Here is a 24,800-nt window from a genome sequence, read left to right on the forward strand (position 1 = left end):
CTGTGCTCCGTGGCTCTGACCCCTTCACCTGACCATTTGCACATTTAAATTTCCACTCATTCACGACTTCTCTAACAGCCAGCGCTCACCGATAAGAGCTGCAGCTAAATCCCTCAAATTCAAATGTTAAAACGCCTTCAGCCGGGTTTCTACGGACCACGACGTGATCTCTGAACCCAGAAAGAGAGAACATGTTGTAAAATTACAATACGACATCGCCATTACAACCTATTGGGTAACACTTTACTTGAATAGGTATTCATAAGATTGACATACCACTGTCATAACCATGACATAACAGCTGTCATAAACATCAATGAATACTTATGACAGCTGTCGTTAAGTGTCATTCGGTAAGTTATGTCACTTTTAATGCAAAGTTGACATTATTTGAGATGTTTTTGTTCTGACAACTTGACATAAAGACAATTTAAACTGTCATAGCAGACCTAATTGCCAAACTTTAAAAATTATGTCAAGTTCTCATAACAAGGAACATCTCAAATAATGTCAACTTTGCATTAAAAGTGACATACTGTAACTTACCGAATGACACTAAACTACAGCTGTCATAAGTATTCATTGATATTTATGACAGCTGTTATGTCATGGTTATGACAGTTTTATGTCAATCTTATCTTAAATTTCGTTAATCTTATGAATACCTATTCAAGTGAAGTGTTACCACATATTGTCACGTGTATTGTTTTGCCTCGTGCTGACGGACCACTTGTTTACATAGAGGCTTGTTTATGCCGTTACGTGCAGTGGCTGTCGTCCGTCTGCCGTCTGCCCAATTTCACGTGAATGCAGCATGAAAAATACTATTGAGTTGCTTGCGATATACAACCGCAACGCTAGATAGGAGGAATTCCTACACAATGTACCTTTAAAAGAAATAAAAGAAATAAAAAAATCAGCGGTATCTGTCGTGTGATGTATCTCCACATCAGATCCACGCTCCTCGGCGGCTTCAGTCAGCGAGCAAACGGCATTATGAATGAATGAGAAGGCGTCAGGCGAGATCATTGTTTTGGTTATCATCTGTCGACAGCAGACATTGATAGAGATGTCTTTCCCCTTGATTAGGCATGACCCATTTCTGATGCAACCCCCTGCACCGACACACACACACACACACACACACACACACACACACACACACACACACACACACACACACACACTACATCACAGGCAGCGGTACAGGCCTATCGAGTCAAGCACACACACACCAACACACACACAGAGCAGCACGTGCATTTAAGTGGCGACGTGCTCTTACAAACCCACCTACTCCTCCACCCACACACACACACACAAACACACACAAAAGGGCGACACATTGTGAAGATACAGATAAGAGACACTCATCGTCACGGCGACTCCATCCGGCTCACTTTGTGATGCATTCTTGAAGAAACGCCATCAATCAAAAAAAACCGCCGACATCCAAAGCGCCCGCGAGGAAAATTCATTGGCACCGGGCTCGACCCCTCTCACAAGTCCCTCAGAGGCAGTTTTCCAACTCAGGGCCGTCACATTTGGTCAGTGGTTACCAACGGTTACGGTTGATGTGCCATTATGTGAGAGCTCAGGTCGCAGAGAAAACAGCACGAGTTTATTTTAAAGAGCAGCTTGTAGCCTGTGTGCACTTTGTTCGCATTCACAACAACTGCATTTCGAAGCATCTTTTCTCTTTAAAGCTCGTCTTCTGATCTTCACACAGATGAGACTGTCGTCATCTGGAGTTCACTGGGAAGGAGGTTCACTTCAGTTTTATCTCGTTATTGGGCAAGTGGCCGCACTCAATGACTTATATGTGACAAACAAAATGAGTTAAGTTCAGTACTTAAGTTTAGAATAAGTGTTTTTGTATTTTCCCCTCACACATTTTATTGTATTTATAAGTAGGTTTCTGAAAATGTATTAACTTTGAAGGGTGAACAATCCTTTTTCGGTCAGTGTATCTTTTGGTCATTGGATTTTCTTTTGATGAATAGGAATTAAAAAACAAAAAGTCAAATTGAAACATTAGATTTTCATGTTTTATTTCAAATAGCAAAAAATAAAATCTCTAGACAACAGAAATTAAAAAAATTATATATTTTGACACCGGATGTTGTAATTTTCAAGGCAAGACCGCCAATGAGCACTACATTGTCTCTGTGTGTGGTTCTGAAGGCCAAAATGTCTTTGGAGCACTACTCAGCAGTGGCGTGCACAGACTTTTTGAAGGGCAGGGGCGAAAAGAAAAAAAAGCCCCCCCTGCCCTCCTACACCGAGCTTGACCTTTGACTTCTGATCACCAAAGTCCAATCAATTCATCAATTCCTCATGTGTGAATCTGATCGGGATCATGACTCCTCAGTGGTTATTTACATATTTAAATCAATTCATCCTTAATTTTTCAAGTGAACATTTGAGACAAATTTGACAGAGACATTTGCATTTAAAGGGCCCAAACCATGTGAAGAGTTCATTTGCAAAAGCAGATAACTCTGTTTTTTTTGTTTTTTTTTCAAAATTTGTTTTAATTAGTATTATTTACACCAGGTGATATCAGTCAAACCAAAGTTGAGTGGCTTTGAAGGAGATGAGACGTAACAAAGCAGACATATCTAAAAGAAAATAAAGATTTATCGAAAACAACACTATGCAAAGAATAATTAAGAAGCGTCAGCTCATTTTTTTCAAAATGGTGTTCATCTGCTCTTGCAAACAAACTCTTCATGTTTTAATGAGGTCACCATGACCTTGACCTTTGACCTCTAATCTGTTCCTCCAGGAGTCCAAGTGAATGCAGCTGCAGTTGTTGAAAGTCGCTGCAGAAATGGACAAACTGAAAATAAAAATGTCTCCTGCTCTTACTGTTGTAGAGGCGTAACGAGGTGCAATTAACGTCATAAACTGACCCAGAATCAGTTGATAGATAAAATGCTGCTCCTCACCTGTAAAGCTATGACTGTTATTCGTCAGATACCAGTGAATCTCTATAAGAGCCTCTGATGTGGAACCAGTTCACAGTTTGGGTTCAGGTTCAGTCTGATTAGATGCTTCACACACAGAACAGTAGTGAATGTAAAAAAAAAAACAGTGGGTTTTAAATTCAGGTTTGACTCATTTTCACTTTCTTGTGTCAGAATTTTTTTTTTTCCCAGACTGATAAACTAAAACAGTTTCATATTAGCTATAATAACGATGTCTGCAGGTTTTTTTTTTCCTTCATTTAGGAACTTGCGACATAAAAAAGTTAATTAAAAATCCTGACTAAATGATGATTAGAGGAGATAATTTAGAAACGAATTAAAGATTTTTCTAACTAATGAGCCGAATCACAAGTTTCCACATGTTTTTTCTTATTTTTTCTCCTGTGTAATTTTTTTAAATGATGATAAAAGAGATCTAAGAAACGCTCGCTCACCATGATGTGTTTGGTTTCTCTTCTTCTGCTTTTTTTAAATATATATTTCAGCAGATCAACAAACCCCGGGGAGCATTGGAGCATCTCTGTCGTTGTTGTCATCTCACACATCTACGTATGATACATGTGGGTTAACTGAAAGTCAGGCTGAGACTCCACGTAACTCGCTGCTTGTTTGTTTAAAAAATCCTTCCTCATTTTCTGTTATTGGTTGTTTTTCCTTCTTTCTGATGGAACATGGGCAGAGGCCACCGCCGCAGCTGGTTTAAGATCCAGCGTCGTGTCTCAAGGACACTTGAGCGGGACAGACGCTCGCTGTTAGTCAAGTTTGAATGAGGCGTCTTGTGTTGAATGAAAAGACGCGGCGGTTTAATGCGCCGGGTGAGTTTCACGACCTTTGAGTTGTTGAAAAGAAGTTTTAAAAAACCACTCTCGTATCTCAAAGGTGCATTAGTGAGCGGAGGAGTCTGAATAACACCACGGATACACGCATTGCTAAAAGTAGGAGGTCACGTTGGATTCCTGGCTGGTTTGTGACATGATAGGACTTTTAATCTGCAATGAAACAAAGCCTGATCCCTCTCTGTGTTTATTTCAAGGCTGACGCTGCAGCAGGAAGCATTAACAAGCCAGTAAAAACAGGTTTGGCATCGGAGACCTGCAGTGATATAACATCTTTGATTGATGATGACAAAGTTTCTTTTTAAAGCACTTGTGTTGTGTTGTGTTGTTTTGTGTTGCTTCGGAGACTTGCAGACCAAACTTTACACTAAAAGACATAACAAGTATGAGCCAGGACGGAGAGATCAAACAATGGGCGACACGTGCACATTAAAGGAAAAGACTGTATGGTGTGAAAAGCAAATAATAAAACATCATGTAAGATGTGTACTGTAGGTGTGTATTATAGGTGTGTGTATGTGGAGCTATAGGGAGTTGAGGCAGATGATGAGGCTGATCAATCAAAGCTAATTGGCCCATCAGTTTAATTCCCTCACACTGGTGCAGATGCCAGGGAAAGCCCCAGATTCAGGACCCTGGACAGCGGCCATGACAGTTACCATAATACACTCTGGTGATGGTGACACATCGGGCCAGTGTGAATCTGACTGAGATCCTTCAGTAACTCCTCTCTGGTTGTTAACACATTAAAATCTGTTGGGTGTAGGAGTGTAAAGTGATATTTGGATGGAGAGATGTGAGTGATAATAAACTGTGTGTTTATACTGAAGCACGAACAGCTGGTCAAGGTGGAACTCCCTCTAACTACGGCTCTACATTTAGGTATTTGAGTTCAGAAATCACAACATGAATCACATCAGGAGAAACAACAAGAGTCAAATATGCTTTTTTCTAAAGTTTATAATTAATATTTTCTGGAAATTTTTGACTTTTTGGAACTCAAACATGAAATAATCTGAGACACCAGATTGTAGAAGGCAGCTAAACACATGTAGTTAAGTTATTTATCCTCCTAAAACAGAAATAAAAAGCTGTGTGAAATATTCAAGTACCTCAAAGTTGTACTCCAGGCAGCACAGCAAATATAAGTGTACTTTATTTACACAGCCCTGTACAACAACCCTTTGGGTGAACCAACGTTCTTTACAATAGATAATACATAACAACGTATAAGCAAAGACAAGGTAAAGTAAAAACAATAAATGCAATAAAGTAAAACAAATTAAAATAAAATAAACCATTTACCACAGTAAATATACGATACAAAACATTTTGTGCTGCTGAGGTCTGAGACCAGCTGCATGTTGCTCGTATCATTGGTTGCACTGATCTGTGGTGGCATCATATGTTGCTGCTGTGTCTTCTGGCCTCTGGATTTGTGTAAACTAAGTGTCTGACTTGCTGAATGATGCAACATTATATCACCGCTGTGACTCTTTGGACGTTCGTCGTGGAGTTTTAAACTCGTAGCAGCTGTTTCACATCAGTGGAGTCTCTGCTTTGTTCAGCTTGTTCAGTATTTCAGCTGCCGGACAGTAATGTGAACGCTGGATTTAAAAAAAAATAATAATAAAAAAAATTGACTTTGCAAATGTTTTTATGAAGAAGGACGCAAGTAACTCTGAATATAAATATAACCTTTGTTTGTTCATAAAAGCCCCTACCCTTAATTTGCCTTTAGCAATTTTCACTCTTCATTTGGACGAGTTCCTGCTCTTTATTTATAGATGTTTGTTTTCATGAGTATGTTTTATACTAATTAACTTTCATTGCTTATGAGAGTAGAGTTTTTTTTCTTATTTTTTGCCCATTAAAACCAGTGTCACCCTGTGTTGCCTCTGGGCGTCGTCACTGAAGGACCTCGCTCGGAGGAGCCTCCACAGCGGCTGCAGAGGGAAATAAACATTTTATTTGGGGGGGTGTTGTTGGGAAAATACAGTTATTAGATGATAGTAGTGGAGCGTTTGAGAGCAGCGTTCAGGCCTGTGGAGTAACAGCCTCATCATCTGACTCCTGACTTTCTGCTCCGGCACCATTGAGTGCTGAAAGACTCGTCTGAATGATGAATGACGGCTCTGAGCAAACTACATGTGCGGAAAGCACAGGAGTGTTTCGCAAACCTTTACTCTCAATGAGTGATGCTGGCCGGCCGCCAGCACTCGCATTTTGGCTGTCAGTGTGGAATACAGGGAATCCGTCTAATGCTGCCTCTGCCAAAAAATGCTGCTGCAACTGTAATAGATGATGTCTGAAAGTGACACAAGTCAGATTGCTGTTGGCAGACACGCAATACAAAGAAATAAGCTGGAGTGATGGTTGTATTTGAGACCATCAAAGCCTCGGAGGCTGCTGCAGGTTTTCAAATCAAACAACCCAGCGCCGGTTCAAATGTGTCTGCGGCTGAATGGAAATAAAAGAAGAGACTAAACAAAACTGCAGATGCATGCACCTCGCTGAAGTTAGAAATGTCCCTACTGATTGAATAGAAGTCACCAAATTGTAAAGAAGAGTTACATAAGCCACTGTTTCAGTCTTATCAGACATCACTGTTATATAATGATCTAATATGATTATAGATTATTGTCAACAGTGATTCAATAGAAGGTGGAAAAATAGACTTTTGTTTTTAATGTCTGTTAAGCTCCACATTTTACACTTTTCCTGTTTTATTTAAAGTGTTAAACTATGAGAAGTTATATTTTTCTACGGTTCCTCTGTTTTAGGAGCCTAAAACCTGTCTCAGTGTAATTTTACATTTTCCTCCTGTTTTCTAGTAGAAAAAAGAGCAGATTTTGCACATTGTGACATCACAAAGCTCAGGAATCTCTAAAAGTGTTTTTTTTGTTTGTTTCTTTTAATACAGTCTGTGTGCATTTCTCTGTGGACTGAGATTTTGATACTTTCACAGCTGCTTTATAATCACACTATGCAAATCTTATTGTGTGCAATACAGGACCTTTAATTCTGTCATATAAAATGATGGGAGACATCATTAAAGGAGTCATCACCTGGTTTTTTATGTATCCAATCCCCCTTAAATTGCTTTGAATCAGTTCTTAAAACGTATTGGAAACATTTTTTTAAAAAAAATTCAAACATAGAGCTTGTTCTGACACTTTTTCATATGGCAACTTTCTCTCGTGAGAGTAGGCGCGAGGTTTTGACTGGTCCGGATGTTCATTGTATTAATATGTAATGAGGCGCGCATTGATTGGACGCAGGGAGGACAGAGCCGGAATGGTGGCTGGCCCTGTGGGCTACATGCAGGCTGTATTGGAAACCGCATACTATGCTGCTCTGTCGTGTACCGTAACCATGTTATAACTTCATAAAATAAAACAAAATTGTATCGGTTCATTGTAAAACATGTATTTATTGATGCAAATCTGGTGATTTCTGTACGTAGGCTACAGAGCCCCGGTGCAAAGCTGCTGCTGCTCTGTGTGAAGCTTCACTTTTCATTCAAACAAACCTCTACAAACCTGCGGGTAAGTTAATTAACGACCGTTTCCTCCGCGGGCATGACAACGTAGTTTGACCGGTTAACGAGCAGCTGCAGGCGGGTTGCTGACGAGTCACTCTCCGCTCCTCTGCCTCGCTGGAGCTGCACTTCTCCCAACGCGAAGCAAACTTCTAAGCCGTCATTTGGATAAACTAACCGCACATTGGGGATTTAAACCCTTACTTTCTCGCATTAACAAATATTAAAACTTAATAAATTAACGACCCTTTCCTCCGGCGGCACGACGACGTTGTTATCGGCCGGCTAAACGAGCACTGCAGGCGGGTTGAGGAGTCACTCCTCCTCCTCTCCTCTGGTGCTCACTGCAGCAGCAGGCTGCACCTCACTTCTCCCAACGCGGAGCTAACTTCTAAACAGCCGTCATTCGGATAAACTAACCGTTCATTGGGGATCTAAACCCTTACTTTCTCGCATGAAAAAATATTAAAACTTAATAAATTAACGATAGTTTCTTTCGGCGGCATGACGATGTCGTTCGGCCAGGTAAACGAGCGCTGCAGGCGGGTTGAGGAGTCGCTCCTCCTCCGCTCCTCTGGTGCTGGTTGCAGCTGGCTGCACCTCTCTCCCAACGCGGAGAAAACTTCTAAACAGCCGTCATTTGGATAAACTAACCGCACATTGGGGATCTAAACCCTTACTTTCTCGCATGAAAAATTATTAAAACTTAATAAAGTGACGAAATAACAGCGCTACAGTGGGAAATAAAACAACCCGTAATGGCGGCGCGGCAGAAGTCGGGGTGGTGGAAGAGAGGTGTGTTTATGAAAGCAGGCGCCACGGTGACGTCACCGTAGGCGCAGAATCAAAATCTCGTAATGTTGTGGTGTACAGCCTCATGAGCTACTCTGGCTTAAACAAAGAGCCCAAACGAAAAAACTCAGCCACTTTCAAACCCCAGGTTTTCAGGCAAGTTTCCACTGAGGTCCAACACCAGTATACATGTTTTAACAAGGAAAAATGCGATTTCCGGGTGATGACTCCTTTAAACATCATAAAAACAGTGCAGACATCACATAACTTCAATTAATAAAAGACCTCAAACTAGTTTAAAAATGTAATATATTACCAGAGGAATGCGCTGATTGCATCTTGTGTTTGCTTTTATTATCATCAAATAAATCTCTGTCCGAGCTGGGTTTGTGTTTTTAACCTTTATTTACTCAGCCTGGTTTCAGAGCAATGTTCACTCAGTCAGGAACGCCCTGTTCACAATCACACAGGTACAGACACACCCACCCACCTGTAACAACTACACAGTCTCATGTGTTCATGGTCAATGTGCAGCAGGTATGTGCCTTGCTCAAGAGAACCACCTCCTGAATAAAGTGAGTTAAAGGGATAGTTCACCCAAAATTGAAATCTCTGAGTTACAGGGGGTCTCGGCGTAGCAGTGCATGTCCATATAACGGTTGCAAATGGATACCAACTGTCTTCGTAACAAAAAGACACGTTTGTAGCGGAAGCTTCTCGAAGCTCCTCTTCCCGGTTCGTCAAATTTGGACGAACAAGAGGACAGACCCTGGTTCGTCCAAATTTGACGAACCGGGAAGAGGAGCTTCCGCTACAAACAAGCTTGAAATATAGACTTATTTAATTTTTTTCGGGACAATTTCGCATTTCGGGGCTTCAATACAAGACGGACATTACATACGAGCAGCATGGAGGTATTTGGATGTTTTTTGGTGTGTCTTTTTGTTACGAAGACAGTTGGTATCCATTTGCAACCATTATATGGACATGCACTGCTACGCCGAGACCCCCTGTAACTCAGAGAAGCCACGGAGGACTCTGAAACTTCTCCCAGAAATTTCAATTTTGGGTGAACTATCCCTTAATAAAAGAAAAAAAAAGAAAAATAACATTTTCAGGTAAGAAAGACTTTAGTTTGAGTGCATTAACCTTAATGGTGCCACTCGGTAACACTGCTCCTGTGCAGACTCCACACTCACTCTGTTATTCTGTGCGTATTGTACTATATATTTTTCCACAGGTCAACACACAGGTTGATACAGCAGAATGAGGCTGTTTCAAAGTGTTGCCATTTTTTTTTTTTTTTTTTTTTGATCCGCTCCCTCCTCCTAATCCCCCCGAGTGCAGACTCGCTGTAACATGGACCATTAGCTAAAGAATGTTGAACATGACCATACCGGTTGTGCCTAGCCAGCCAAATCAAATAACTCCTTTTTACAAGCACCGCTTCACAACACGGTCCCGCTCGCAGGCCCTCAGCCAGCCTCATGTTGACTCTGCTGGAGCCTTGAGAACAGGGCCGCCGCCGCCGCGTTATAGCCTTGATTTATGCTGTCTTATTGGAATTCCTTTACAAGCGAGTGGCGCGTATGAAAAAAAAGAAGAAAAAAAAGGATGGATTTCTCAAGAGAGAGAGAGGCGAGGAGGGGGGGGGTGAGGAGGGGGGGGGGGTTCTTGACTGATAAGGACCTATTTGCGATAGGGATCAAGGAGGGGCCCGGTGATGAATCATCACAGCGATGTGAGGGAGTGCACTTGGACCGGGGCCAGGACGGGACGGGACGGGACGTTATGCAAGACTCCAGAGGAGGTGATAGGAGCCAGAGTTTATACCAGGAGGGGCCGGAGACAAAGCAGCAGGAATGTAGATCTGTCTGATACATCTACCTTTGCAGATGGGGAAAGTTGACAGTATAGTTCGCTGTGAATCTGATGGCTTTTTAAAGGAATAGTTCAACAAAAAATGAAATTCACTCACCCTCATGCTGATGAATACTCCGCAGTAGTTGTTTATTCGTTAAAGTGCATCTGGAGACCCGGGAGGCCGGTTCGTAGTCCAACGAAAACTTTGTATGAGAAAAATAGCGCCCGACACAAAAACGTCCATAAAACTACACAAAAACCATTAAATATTCCTCCACACTGCTCGTCCACTGCAATCCAAGTGTCCTGAAGGGATATAGTCCAGGGTTTACTCGAAACAATGTAATTTAGGACATTTTTACAGCCTAAACAGTCCTGTATTGAATTTGCCTATGGGGCACACTCTCAGGTTCACATCATGCCCGACACAAACAGGTCCATAAAACTACACAAAAACCTTGAAATATTCCTCCATACTGCTCGCCCGCGGCAATCCAAGTGTCCTGAAGGGATATAGTCCAGAGTTTACTGGAAACAACGCCATTTAGGCAAGTCCGGTCACGTCCGCGTGCATCGTGTGAACACAAGAGCGCGCACCAGGTAAATTCAATCCAGGACTGTTTAGGCTGTAAAAATGTCCTAAATGACCTAAAACGACTGTCGTTAGAACACAATAGGGCACTAACACAATAGGGCACTAACGAAGTCGAAACCAACTTCCCACCAACGACTGTCACTCCAACGACTGTCGTTGGCACTTGGAGCACAAAAGGGAACCAGTGACATCATCACCCTTGTGAAACGCCCACACAAGAGGTTAAATAGTGAGTCTCCACACCAGATAGTTGGACCAGTCCCAGCCTGGTCAGCTGCGTACATGAACTGATGAAGCCTCTTGGATGAGAGGTGAAACGTCTTCCTAGACAAATAACTAAGTCCAGTTGCTTTCGATTTAACCTCCTTTGAAAAAAGTCCTAAATGACGTTGTTTCCAGTAAACTCTGGACTATCTCCCTTCAGGACACTTGGTTTGCAGTGGACGAGCAGTGTGGAGGAATATTAAATGGTTTTTGTGTAGTTTTATGGACGTTTTTGTGTCGGGCCCTATTACTCTCAAGTTTTAGTTGGACAATGAACTGGCCTCCCTGGTCTCCAGATGCACTTTGAGGAATAAAAAACTACTCCGGAGTATTCATCAGCATGAGGGTGAGCCAACAATGACTGAATTTCATTTTTTGGTGAACTATTCCACTGGTATCACAAGCAGCAGCAGAATGTGTTTTTGTAACACTCCTACCTGACAAACTATTTGTAATGAAAGCTTCCAGCCAAAGATGTGATTTGTTTCTTTCAGACTGAACCTTTTCTCCACTTTTTCTGCATCCTGGTGATGAATTTCACTCAGCTTTTATTGTGTTTCATTGCCAGAAATACAAGGTGGTGATGATTTCTTAATTGGCTCTTATTAATATTTTAATGGGAGTTAACAGAGCACTGTGCTCTGTTAGCCTGAGAGCTGCACTTGTGACTCAGCCTTCTTTAACATTTTAATTTAGGGTTAGTAGTTTGTTCTCACATTGTTTTAAAAGGGAAAAAATGAAGAAAACTTGTTATAATTGGAGGAATACATCTAAACAATACAAATATCCTCCAAATAAAGGGGTCTGAGGGGTGGCAAGTATCACCTGAATCTCTAATTCTCCTAAATTCACACAACACATTTGTTGTTTCTTTCAGATATTTTCTTTGTCATCAAATGTATTAAAAGAAAAAGTCCGCACACCAAAAGGAGCTCCCTTCAGAGGTTTTAATAGCGTGACGTTTCGAGCAAAACAATGCTCTTTTTCAAACGTATGTCACTAAAAAGCTTCCTGCTAATAGATACACAAAGTTGGAAACTTGCAGTGAACATATCGTCACATATTTCCGTCAGAAGTTGGTAGAGACCAAAAACAGAGCTAAAAGGAAACAAATACTGAACTTACATTTGTGTTCTTGTATTAAATATGTGTTAATAGTAAAACCATTGATAATATGTGTAGATAATGTGTCTTTATACCAATATAGTTGTTGGTGAAGATGCTGAACTTTTGGTCCCTGAGTACCCGGTAGTACAATAAGTACTTGAGGAAGCTGTGATACATCAAATCAGCAAATCAAAAACATTAATTATCCTCTTGGAAATGAATTTGTAATCTTTCAATATTAGCGAAACTTTCAGCCGAACAAGTTTGTGACACAAATAAAGCCTCCAAATATAAAACGTATTAATTTTGTTTATTAACTTTCTGTTTGATGTTAAGTGGTTGCTCTCATTTTTTATTTTTTTTTATTTTTGCTAAATAAAAAACTTCTCAAAATTGGATTTAAAAACAAACTCTCCACCACTCTCCACTGAAGTTCTGCCAATCCAATTAATTCCACAAATCCTTCATATTGTCATTTAACTGCCGGTCCAGTTTTTTCTGTGAAACCCCTCGATTTAAACTGGCGTCCGGCCAGAGACAATCATTGCTCAGACAGAACAGCTCCCTTCTATCATTTCTGTGGATGTCAAACTCTGAAGTGGTTTCTGGCTCATCGTAAAGCTGCTGCGTGTTCATAAACACTTTTTTGTTTAGTTCTTTTTCCTTATCACAAAAATAAAGTTGCGTTAGCACCGTCTTTCATGTGTGAATCCCTGAGAGGCAGAAAGAAAACCTGTTCAACTTCTAATATGTAATTTTGAAGAGTCATAAAAGTAGAAACAGTTTGTTCACTCACTTCCTCTTCGTAGGGGGAAAACATGTTTGTTTGTTTTCTAACATATCATTTACAGGCGTCATGTTTACCTCTGGCTGTGAATCAAGAATATCACAAGACTTTTTAAAATAACCTGCAGATGTTCCTCCGTGTGTTTACTCTGCTGCACGCAACTCAGCCAAACTCACCTGTCGCCACGAGGTGTTTGCTCAGCGGCAAGTTCGACTGTGACATAAACTGTCAACAAGTCTGTCACAGAACAAAGTAATTACTGTGATTATCCATCGTGACCCAACTGATAACGACAGAAACACACACACACACACACACACACATGAAGGTGAAAATATATTTGTAGTTAGAAGAACCAAAAACCATCTCAGTGTAGTTTTTTCCATCTCCCTCTCTCAGCTTCTCTCTGGAGCTCTAGTAACAACAGGTCGGTGTCAGCCAATCAGAAGAGAGGAGGAGGCTCCGAGTCTCTCTTCTGATTGGCTGACTGTTTTCTGAGCGATTCAATAAAAACAGAGCACATTTCAGGTAAAAACACTCAGAGAAACCAAATCTAATTTGGGTCCAGGTGCTGAGGGGGCGGGGCTTTGGGTGACTGCTTTGTTGTGACATCACAAAGTGACAGGAAGTCCTGACGGCTGGTTTTAAGGCTCAGTTTCTGAATACAGGCTGTGTGCATTTCTCTGTGGACTGAGGCTTTGATACTTTCACAGTATTAATATAGAACCTAGAGCTGCTTTATAATCACACTACACATGGACATCTACCTTTATACTGTATGGAGCTTTAACACAAACATCTACCTTTATACTGTGTGGAGCTTTAATACAAACATCTACCTTTATACTGGAGCTTTAATACAAACATCTACCTTTATACTGTATGGAGCTTTAACACAAACATCTACCTTTATACTGTATGGAGCTTTAACACAAACATCTACCTTTATACTGTATGGAGCTTTAACACAAACATCTACCTTTATACCGTATGGAGCTTTAATACAAACATCTACCTTTATACTGTATGGAGCTTTAATACAAACATCTACCTTTATACCGTATGGAGCTTTAATACAAACATCTACCTTTATACTGTATGGAGCTTTAACACAAACTTCTAACTTTATATAATATGGGGCCTTTAAAATACAGAGCTGCTTTAGAGTGAGAGACTTGAGTTACAGTTTTTTTTTTATGTTGACACAAACTTCTGAGGAAGTGGCCTGCTTATCATTTTAAAGCCTATATCGCTCACAGGCTACATAAAAATATCAATGCTAATCCATTTCAGACGGCTTTACATGTTCAAACTAGACTCTCCATCTTTTTTTACAGGCAGGATCGATCATGGAGGTCCCAGATTCTTGCAGCCTTTATCCCTCACATCCATCTTATCCCCCCTTGTGCCACATTATCTCTTCAAACTAAGCCTGACTGAGCTGCATGGCTACAGGTCTGGCCATCAGGTGAACTCCCCTCACTGGGTTTTACAGCAAAAGAAGTGGGGTGGGGTAGTTATAGGTCACGTATAATCCAAGAGGGGAGTCACGCTACAGTAAATGTCCCAGTTCAGATGCCTGCCTGGGCGTCTCTCTGGAGGTTTCTCTGGGTTGATCCAGGGAGGAGCAGACCGACCTCAGGCCAGACCCAGATTACAGAGGGCAGACTCAGATTATGATGGAGGGCTGCCAGGAGGAGCTGGAGGATGTGGCGTTCACTTAGCCTGCTGACATCTTGACCTATAGACCCAAATAAATTGTGGAACTCGGCATATATAGAGCAGTTACTGCAGCTGCTCTACTAAGCACACACAAGCTGATTTTTTTTTTTTACTTTGTCAATCATATTTCCACCTTTAAAGGTATAATATGTAAGAAGTACCCCCATCTAGCGGTGCGGTTGCATATCGGATTCGGAACGTATTTTTGATGTTGCATTCACGTGAAATCGGGCAGACGTCAGACAGACAACAGACGCTGCATGCAACAGGATAATTTTTTGTCATGGTGATGTTGTATTGTTTACCTGACCCACGTTTTACCGTCTTTCTCTCGTGGAGTAAAATGACATCCGGTTGGTTTGCCGACGGCTGTCTGCCTGACTGCACCTGAATGCAACACCAGTGCCTCCGTCCTTCCTCACACTACACAGTGGTGACAGTTTTAACAGGCCGAGCCCACAGCTCCACTGAGTTTCCGTGGTTACCTACGGTCACGCTGCAACTGAACGTAAAAATGGCGATGCAACATGGCCGCCTCGGTTCGGTGCGTCGCCCACTTATGTATTTGTAACGACTTCTAACAACTCATTCTAAGGTACGAGAAAGCTTTCACTTGTATGCGGGTGTGATTCGACTTCAGTGAAATACGTATTTATGAAAGCAATATTTGATTTTTGCTAATAAAAAGCCAAATAAGTGACACACTGGGGCTTTAAGAGCAACATGGTTTCCTAAAAGTACCTGAGTTCCTCTGTGTGCCTCCAGATACGACTCCAGCAGGTGAAAAGAATAACACAATATCACCTGCACTAAGTCAAATGTGTCATTACTACCATGTCTTGAACTCGGTTTTAATGCATTTCCTTTCCTTTGTAGTTTCAGTGGCATTAACTCACAACTGTGTGTTCGACATCAATTTGATATTTGATTTTTATTTGGAGCCAAACTGCTGGCCCGAGTCTAATTCTTGCACACAACACACGCACACACATTAACATATGCACACAAGCTCTCTGTGATACAGCCGACACTAATACACACACACACACACACACACACACAGACACACTCCCTATGAGGCTTTTTACCTCAAGCACCATCTTATTCTAAAAAAGAAAAGGCCTTTTGTCAACAGTGTGTGTTTGTACACGCGGCGCGGCCTCTGTGCATTTCAAAGCAGCTGCTGTGCGTTTCTGCACACACTCAATAGCGGCAGCGGTGGCGGCGGCAGCAGCGCTGGTGCTGGGGGATCACATCTCAGGCCTCAAAGCACTTTGCTACTTGGAAATAATTCAAACAAGCCTGAGCTCAAATGATGTTTTCTATATTTGTTGTGGAGGATAATGATGCCGTTATTGGCTTGCTCCTACTGTGTAACAATCTATTTCCATTTACGCCGTGCGCAGTGTGCAGTTGCTACCTCACTTTGTGCTTCATACCAGTCAGGAAGCACTCGAGCAACACACACACACACACACACACACACAATCACCATGATTTGCACTTTAACGACCAACTATAATGTGATGCTGCTAGTTTTTTTTTGAAGATCAGTGAAATTTTTACAGACGATCAATTTGTCCACATGACCACATGTGAGCTCATTTGCTGGAGCTTCTAGACCTGATTACATAAGAATCATTCATATATTTCATGTTTTAAAGGGATAGTTCAACATTTTGGCAAATTGGTCCATTGCCATAATCGCTATAGTCATAGCTGTAGGTTTGTTACCTTTAATTGTCGGTGCAAGCTATTTTTAGAACGGCGGAGCAGAGCGGCGAGCTGCTCAGAGCTACGCTACGGAGGCCAATGGGATTTCTTGGTTCCCCTCATCAAACTCATCAAATGCACAATCCAACAACTCCAAAACGCTCTGGTGGACAAGTTGTGACCTGCACATTCACCACGCTATGAGATAATAACAGAACGTTACCAGACAGAGTTGTTTTATAAGTAAATACAGAGACTGTTTGATGAAAAACTGCCCCCGACGGGAACGCGCATCAGCGGTTTTGCATGAATTTCCCTCTAAAACAACTCTGTCTGGTAACGTTCTGTTATTATCTCATAGCGTGGTGAATGTGCAGGTTACACCAGAGTCCACCAGAGTGTTTTGGAGTTGTTGGATTGTGTATTTGATGAGTTTGATGAGGGAAACCAATAAATCCCATTAGCCTCCATATAATGCAGCTCTGAGCAGCTCACGGCTCTGCTCCGCCGTTCTAAAAATAGCTTGCACTGACAATTAAAAGTAACGAACCTACTCCTAAAACTATAGGAATTATAGCAATGGGACAATTTGCCAAAATGTTGAACTATCCCTTTAAGCTGCTGATTGTGTCTGGGGGTCAATAAGGGCACCAGGACAGTAATAATTCAAACAACAATTTGCTTTGTTCCTGTTGAATTTCATTTATATTTGAGGCACGAAGAAGAGGTGGAGGACGCCAGAATTTTGAAGTAGATGAATATTTAATGTCAATGCAAGTTCTCCTTTTCCTTGTTAGCTCTCTTTATTCTCTGTGTTACATCTCATCTCCCAGCCCTGAACTCACACTGCACACTGCAGCAGGTTACACATGTTTAACACCTGTAAGTTAACTTAAAGATGAACGACTCAGCACTCCTTTGGATTCAAGTGTCGTCTGCATGAATCAACGTGTAAAAACACTTCTCTCCTCCACAGGGCATGTGTGGAGCTTTTCAATCCAACTTTTCTAAAAAATGTTCAATATATGTTTCTTTAGCCGACAATGATCTTTGGATTTACCGACTATTATAGTATAGCCAACATCAGATGCTTCACTTTATGTCACAGTTGGGATCAAGTATAACTTGTCCTTTAAAAATATTCCATGACATTTATGACCTTATTTGTGTTTTTTTTAATCCATGGAAACATTCAGAAACCTCAGAACAAAACCGCTCTGGAAATTAAAGCCTTGGTTGTAGAAAAAAAAAAATCTGAAGCATAAAAAAGTATAAAAACCCAAGATGTCAGGATTTTTTATTTTTTTTTGTTACTGTCATGTGAATCAAACCTGCATGAGGCAGCTTCAGGATTTTACCCACAGTTTGCTCCATCCCATATTTCCAGAATATCAATCGAGGCGACTAAACGCTTGCTGGGTCATAACAACAGAAGCAAGCTGCTTTCTCAAGTGCGAAATTATTCCGCTCGATTCAAGTACACGAGGCGCCAGGGAAGATTTATTGACATGTATACTGTTGGTGAGGCGGCCCGAGTCAGCCCGAGATGTATGGACTTCTCATTTCACGTGCATGCCCTTTACATACAGGGATTCATCGGTCTTTGAGGTCGGAGGGGGCGGGGCGGTGGAAAAATATCAGAGGACAATTGTTTAAAAGTGAGGGGGCTCTTTTTTTTGTTGAAGCCTAATGGATGTGACAGCACAGATATGAGGAAATTGCATGTTCAGTGTGTCGTACGGGTTGAGATAAGTGCTTTCAGGCTGACGACGGAAAACATCTGAAGACCGCAGATCGATTAGAAAGTGATCTCGTTTGGTCAGTAAAGTGTTTGTAATTAAGGCAAAAACACTGTTTTTTTATGCACTGGTTGAGATTTTGGTCTATTTTTCCTCCATAACATGTATTCTTTCAGAAAAGTCGAAAGAAATGGTACAAAATCCACATTAAAGGCTTTATTTTCCTCATTTTGTCTCTTTCGTCAGTAGATTTCTCCTAAATTCAACTTCATCATTGTATCATGGTAAAGCTGTCTCTCTCCTGAACAATTATGAAGGCTCCAGAAATTGTCATTTCCTCTGTATCCACAACCAATCATAAAAGTACAATTTACATTAACAATCTATGGAATTTTACAGTACACGTATTTAAAGGCCGTTTTCTCAAAATGAGTTTTTCCTCAGACTCTGAGCTCGAAATCTCCACTTCAGCAGCACTTACAGACACCAAGCCTTCCAGTTTTATTCCTGTCTATATTCTGAAGGTTTTAAAGAGGGAATTGTTGATATATCATTCACAGCCTGATTTATACAACATTTTTTTTAGGGCTGGTGACAGTATTTTCTCGTTTACAGAGTGATAAAAAGAGATTTTCCAAATCCCCTCTGTAGAAACTTCTGACTCTAATATGTTGACAAAATAAAACAAGAATTTTGAAAGCTGCTTTATCCATTGTTCAGATTTTGGTTCTGGAAATATATGCAAATTAGTGCATATTTCATCAGATATTGCCTCATTTACATATTTAAACATAAAATTTGACAAAACTTGTAATACAAAAAATATTTGTCTTAATGTAAGTGATAAACTTGGGAAGTTTCATGGTGATATCTGTTAGTTACATTTTTTATCCTATTCACCTGTAGTGTCTCTGCTTAAAAAGAAAGTAGAAAAACAACAACATGATCTATCCTTCTTTTTCCTACCAGCAGCCTCCTCTCTGCGCCTTTTTTTAATCTAGAAACTGAAAGAGCTGCATCACCAGACGTCCTCTGTCTCGTTGGCTCGGCCTCCGTCTGCCCCCGGCTGCAGCACCGCCTCCCTCCCTCTCTCCTCCCTCCCTCTCTCCTGCTCCTCTGCAGGCTGCAGGATGTAAACGTCTCAGTCTAAGTGACGGCTCAGTGCCTGTTATGTCCATGAGGAGGAACCTCTCACCACAGTCGTCTCTCTGTCTGTTTTCTAATCAGGTCCTCGACAGCCTGTTGAGTTGAGAACCAGAGGTTTGTAGGCTCAGGTTCACCACCAGACCTGGCTGTGATTTCATTTATTTATTGTAAAGCAGTTTTTAATATGAGGGTTTGAACTGTGCAGAATAATTTGCATAATGTGAAAATGTGATGATGCAGAATATAAAAGGTTTATCTTTATCTTATCTCACCATGAGCTGCAGCCTGTCAGCGTTTTCTGCCTTTGTGAAGTTATTTCTCTTTGGTTTTTTGAATGAACTTGAATGAAGTTTATTAAATACACTGTACAATGACATTCGGTGTGGCTTCCTTAAGGTAAAACAGACAGAAGAGAATAAATCATATAAAAAGTTAAAGTATAAAGACGTTGAAATAAAAAAATCTGGAATAAATTAAACCATTAAAATTAAAACTGAAACTAAACTCTGATTGTTACAGTAGAGACGCTATGAAGTCGACAAAATAGTACACTCATAAAAAAGTGATGATGACCTCTCCCTTGCTTCAGTTTTTTAAAGAATGTGACTTTGTTTGGTTAATTATTAGGAGGAGTATTAGGGCCACATTGACAAATAAAAAAATCACAAATTTGAGAATAAAGTCGTAAATTTAGGACTTTATTCTCGTAATATTATGACTTTTTTCTTGAATGAATTGTACGACTTTATTCTCGTAATGTTATGACTTTTTTCTCGTATGAAATGTACGACTTTATTCTTGTAAATGTACGACTTTATTCTTGTAAATTTATGACTTTATTCTCATAAATGTACGACTTTATTCTCGTAAATTTACGACTTTATTCTCGTTATGTCATGACTTTTTTCTTGTAGGAAATGTACAACTTTATTCTCATAAATGTATGACTTTATTCTCACCATGTCATGACTTTTTTCTCGTAGGAAATGTACGACTTTATTCTCGTAAATGTATGACTTTATTCTCGTAAATTTATGACTTTATTATCATAAATGTACGACTTTATTCTCGTAAATTTACGACTTCATTCTCGTTATGTTATGACTTTTTTCTCATAGGAAATGTACGACTTTATTCTCATAAATTTATGACTTTTTTCTTTCTTCTGTGTTTTTTTTTCTCTCAATGGGTCTCATTCATGAAACGTGAGTAAATCTGTGTGTAGATTTGCACATAAAAGCTCACTCTACTAAAACTCTACTCCGGATTCATGAACGGTGCGGGGAACTCAGATTTGATCGTAAACACGTGTGTAACTTCATGAATGCCAACCCATCGTAAACTAACAACACGCCCCCGGTGATCAGCAATCAGCATAGATCTCCATACATGAATAGCCATATAAGGAGATCCTGACCACCATATTAGGAGTTAGGTGCATCCTGCTCACCTGCGGCCATGACGCAAACGAGGAAAGAGGGAGAGAGAAAAAAAAGAGAGATCACGGATCAAAGTCATTTTGGGTGAAGTGGAGTCCAGAAAAAATATAATTTAATTCTCTTCTGTTAGTGGTGTGACTGGGACAGGTCAAAGGCTGGAGGGAAGTAACAGATTTAGTGAATTAAGTAGGCCTATCCTTGGTTTATTAAAGAACCGTTTAAGAAGTAAAGCCAGAATAGCTCGATATGAAACTTGGAAAAAAAAAATACACACAACTACAGAGCTACAGCAGCGACGGGAGGAGGAGGCTCTTCACAGCCTCAGCTGTAGAGGAGCATGGTTGTATCAACACATGAAGTTATATAGGCAGGTTATATTGTTACAGAACCAGCCGTCCGTCACAGCTCCATCCAAACCGGTGCCGACTGCGCTGCTGTGCAGGGTGAAGTGTGCGCCCACCGAGCGTGTAGCAACACAAAAAAGTTTTTTCCGGTTTTATATCAGATTATTATCATCATTAGATGGAGCCTTGACGTGTTTGTGCGTGTCCGATCCCTAAAACGTCTCTCTCTCCAAATATTTCTAATTGTTTGTCATGTTTAAATGACGTGTTTCGAAGGCGTCGGCGTATTTTGAACATGAGAGAGAGTAATACGGATTAAAATTGTAATTTTCAACAGTGACAAGCAGTATTTATTTGCATTCCTACATTTACACAAGCGCTACACACAGTCCGGAGCAGGTGTAGATTTTGTGAGTAGCTACGAAAAAATCAGCACTACTAAAAGATTGATGAATGCGGAAATCCACATAAATTTGCGCTGCTCGGGGTTTACACACAAATCCGTGCTGCTCACGTTTCATGAATGAGACCCAATGTGTGTGTAATACGCGTAAATTATAACGACAATATCGCGCGTTTACTGCACATATCGCAGTGTCACCTTTGTCTTCAGTCCGTCACCTCTGCTGTGTTGTCGTTACGTACTTCACTGTGGAAAACCCAAAGCGAGGCGCTGGTGACATCATGGGGTTAGCTCGAGGGCACCTGCGTACAGTAGCGCGTCGCTCCGTAAGCAAATCGTAAGAGTTTCGCGTAACCGTGGTAACCGTGGCAACAGGACAACACGACCTCAGTCGGCGCTGTAAAAGGCTCGTCGTCGTCCCCTCTCAACAGGTGCAGGCGTACAGGCGTGATGATGTTCAGGAACTGTCTGTCGCACACCGACTCGACACGGCTGATCCAATAATTAACTGTCAGACAGAAAAACAGAAGCACAGACAAATCCTTTGTGCTGAAACACACACACACATACACACACACACACACACACTGTTTTGTGTACTCCCAAAACATGAGCGCTACACACACACACACACTTGGAATTCATATCCTTCTGTGTTTTGCCTTGATACATAATGGGATGACACTGACATTTCCCCCCCTGCAGCTCTTTCACACACACACACACACACGCATCAACAAAACAATGCAAACAAAAGCAGCGCATCCTTGAAGGAGCATGTTGAGGCCGAGCTGTCGTTATGTTCCCTCTTTCTTTCTCTTTCTCTCTTTTTTTTTTCTACATCTGTCATTCGGATGTTGATTCTGGAGTTCTCTGAATGCCTCGGCTCCTTCGCCTTCCTCGCTCGCTCGCTCGCTCCGGCCCGTTCTGCTGCTCGTCACGTGTCCCACCACCACCACCACCACCACCACCGCCACCAGCCATTACCGCCACTTTCCCTTCAAGATAAATGCGGAGAGAGAGAGCGAGGCCCCGGCTTTGTTGCCTGGTGTTTTATCTTAGGGAAAAATTCTTCAAAATGTTGAGAGCTGTTGATTAAAGTGACAATGATCAATAATGACTGATGTTGTAATTATAGGCCAATAGCAGCGCCGTTCGACGTTGAATTTTAAACAGGCTGAGGAGGAAGAAAAAAAAAAAAAAAAACCTCCATCAAGAGCGTGCTCATCTCCAGCAGCGTTTTCTTTGTCTAATTAATCTTCATTCTGAGGACGGATCCGTCTTCACTAATGCACTTTTATCATTGCTCAGTGTTATAGTGGGACGCAACTGTAAAATAAATAAATTAAAAAACACTGGGCTCTCCGCTGCACCTGAAGCCAACGCTGCATGTTTGCTCTAGAAAGTGAATAATGGATGTTGTTCTGTTCTAATTTCTCAAACAGTCGTTTCTTTTTCTCTCCTCCTGCTATGCGTTCGCTTTATTTCTTTCTTTCTTTTAATTGTCTGTCATCACTATATGGAACGTATCGACGGCTCGTTGCCGTATAGACATCTGCTGCTGTTGTCAAGGACAGGCTCCACGTTCCTCCTCTCTCTGGGACTCATCCTGTTAAATACTGTAAGTCCTCCATGTAGGAGAAGGAGTTGTGTTTCTGACACGTCTCCTGTAAAGACATCCAGAGAAAATAAATGGAAGAAATTGAAAAAAAATGTAAAAAAACACGAGGTCCTCAGGCGTGACGTACCCTCTGTCAAGGCTTCACCGTCATCTATTTTTCATTATTTTAATGAAAGAATGAATTTTCTCAGCTGAATCTGGAGCCACATGTGACAAATCAGACGATCATGTGCTGGATCGTATTCATTCAAAATGCTCAAAGGACTTAAGTATTTCTATAGGAATGTTTAAGACTAAAGACGTGAAAAATGCATGAATCTGTATCTACATCAAGATCCATCCCATAATCTGTGAAATGAATTCTGCCATATTAGGTAGAGATCTTTGATGTAAGCAGGGGAAACTAAGTGTTTTCTTACGCTTAACAAACCAAGCAAGAAAATCATTTTGAACAGACCAAGAACTCATTCTACAGTATCCCATAGTATTTGCCAAACATGTTGACAAACAGCAGTTTGCTAACTTACTTAAATCTTGTTTTAGCTCTGTTTTGGTCTCCACCAACCGGTGAGAAACACATAAAAATCACAGTAAACAGTAATGCTGCAGTAACTCAATGGAATTCATTATGTCTGTCAGTTTTCAATAGCGAGGTTTATATATATATATAGACTTTTGTCATCGTCATTGTCATCAAAGAAACAGGGAACGCTGCAGGTTGTAAAAACCAAAATAACAAACTGAAAGACTGTAAAACATCTGCAGAACTGAGTTTTATGAAAACTATCTGGGTTTATCATGACATTAAATGTTTTTATACCTCATTTACATAATTTGATTAATTGTTCATATAAAATAACTTGTCTATACACGGCCCTCAGAGGTCAGCAGCTGCTGTACAAACACAATTGTCAGGATATTCAGGGAGACTGGACCCAGATGCAGACACAGCATAAAAAACTATACTGTGCAACAAAAATATTTTAATCAACTTCTGGAAAAACAAACGACAGGAACACGGAGACCACAGGAAGACAGGACACTGAAGTTCAAAATAAAACAGGAAATAACTCAATTGGGAAACACACAGAGGAAGTGACATGATGTTTTTTTTAATACAGTATATAAGATAAGAGTCAACTCTAACTATATGTAATATTTCAAGAAGTTTGGTACAGGATATTTTAATTTATAGGATGACTTTCTCTGCTTCTCAAATTGTTGCTCCCACATGGCCCAATCAGCTGAAGACCCATTGGCTGCAGGAATTTTTTCCAAGACAACATCTAAGACAGTGGGAAAAATAAATAGCAATATAAAAGTACGACTTGTTTTCTTGAAAAAAAAGGAAGAAAAGCGTAAAGTTTTTTCTGTTTAATTAAGTTCAAACACTGTTGTGACAAGATGCTGACAAACTAAAGTAAAGAAATGACCATCACTATAATTAAAGACTCATATTTTGACATATTTTTCTAAAAGACTAAACCTGTCTGAGACTAAACCTGTCTGTTTTCCTCTCTCTCTCTCTCTCTGGATGATGCTAAGTCTCGGTTTCTGTTTTGTTGATGTAATATCGTCGACGGCTGATGTAACGCTCAGGTGAGAACAGAGGATGGATCAAGATCTCGAACGTAAACTGATGGTGAACAGAGACGTCCCGCAGGAGTTATTGGAAGAAATGTTACATCATGTCCAAACATCAGAGCGATAGCAGCAGAAACAGATGGGAGCGTGTGTGTGTGTGTGTGTGTGTGTGTGACATTAATTGGTTGCATATCATCAGATTCACACCTCTCAAACTCTCTCTTTTTTTTGTCTTTCTAAAAACAACAACACTCCTCGGAGGAATCTTTTATCACAGACACAAGTGCCAACCCGTCCATATTAAATTTGATAAT

This window comes from Trachurus trachurus, assembly GCF_905171665.1.
Source record: "Trachurus trachurus genome assembly, chromosome: 17".
Classification (NCBI taxonomy): Eukaryota; Metazoa; Chordata; class Actinopteri; order Carangiformes; family Carangidae; genus Trachurus; species Trachurus trachurus.